We start from the raw sequence: 1,333 nt of genomic DNA, 5'->3' as shown, positions 1-1,333 counted from the left end.
TGTCTGATTGTGGAGAGCTGCGTTGAGCCAGATGCAGTTCTCCTCAGCCAGGGGCTGTTGTGTGCTCTGAGACTGGATCGTCAGTATAACTTGGGCATACGAGCAGTCGGAATGAGGGGGCCTGGTGGTCAGGCTGGTAACATACACGGAGAGAGTGTCTGCTGGTGAGCGGTGCTGGGCGAGCCAGAGTGGGAGGGAGACAGAGTAAGTCCAGATTCACACCGCACCTGGCAGCTCTCTCCAGGAAGGCTGTCAGCCGAGTTCCAGTGCTGCTCGCGCCTCCAGCAGGTCATGAGCACATCCAGGTGTGTGTGTGTGTTGGCCATCTTGATGATGGCTCTGCTCTCCAGTGCCTGTTCCTTGTACCGTATCACAGCCCAGATTTCTCTATTCCATTTCCGCCTGACCTGAGAGCCTGGGCCGGTTCCAGCCGTTGTAGACACCGGTCCTTCCTTCCCAGCTTTGCCAGATGGGGTTGCAGCTCATCCACTGCCTGCACCGTCAGTCTGACACCAGCCCAGGGTGTGGAGCGAGGGCACTGCCCGTCTGCAGGCTCTTATCTTATGCCACTGACTCGAGGCTGTTCCCTGGCCCAAGGCTGAGCAGCAGGGGCTTCTGGACACCCCCTGCAGCGGGAAGACTTAGACCTTCACACCCCAGTCTAGGTCACGTGAGGGGAGCTGCTGCCCAGGCGTGCAGCTCACTTGCCCAAGGCCACGTGGCCACCAGACATGGCCTCCCTCACCTCAGGGGCCAAACCTTGGTATTTACATTGCACTTCCTTCCACACACATGTTAGCTTCGCTCCCGGTCAGGAATGGCAGGCGCTGTCTAAAGCAGTGAGCCCTCAACTCAGGCCCAGGGAAGTGGAGGGCACAGTGTCATTTTCAGACAGAGGCTGGACCCTGTACTTGAGAATAAGAAAAAAGCTGTATGTTTTGAAAACAAGGAGGGCAGGTGCCAGAACCGAAGTCTTATTTTAAAATTGAAATGCAAATTGTATATGTACACATACACACATGCAGATAAGCATATAGTTACAAATTGGTTTAGGTTTTGCTCAGTAGATGGGCAAATGACCTATAAAGTGTTGGTGTTGATGAGAAGAGTGGGCACACCTGCAGGCAGTTTTACTCTTGGACCCTTCCCCACCATAGGACCACCTCGGGCCCGTGGCGAGCCCCGGAAGGCATCCTTTAGCAGGTTTGCGGCAAGAGTCAACAGTGCGGCACCTAAGACAGAGCGCCTGTGAGCGCGGTTAAGTAATGCTATATGCAGACGGGATTTGCAGCGGTTGAAACACAGACTCGATTCCTACATTGACAGGGAGATC

The sequence above is a fragment of the Equus przewalskii genome, chromosome 10 (assembly GCF_037783145.1).
Source record: "Equus przewalskii isolate Varuska chromosome 10, EquPr2, whole genome shotgun sequence".
NCBI classification, from domain to species: domain Eukaryota; kingdom Metazoa; phylum Chordata; class Mammalia; order Perissodactyla; family Equidae; genus Equus; species Equus przewalskii.
Note: the sequence above shows the minus strand (reverse complement) of the source record.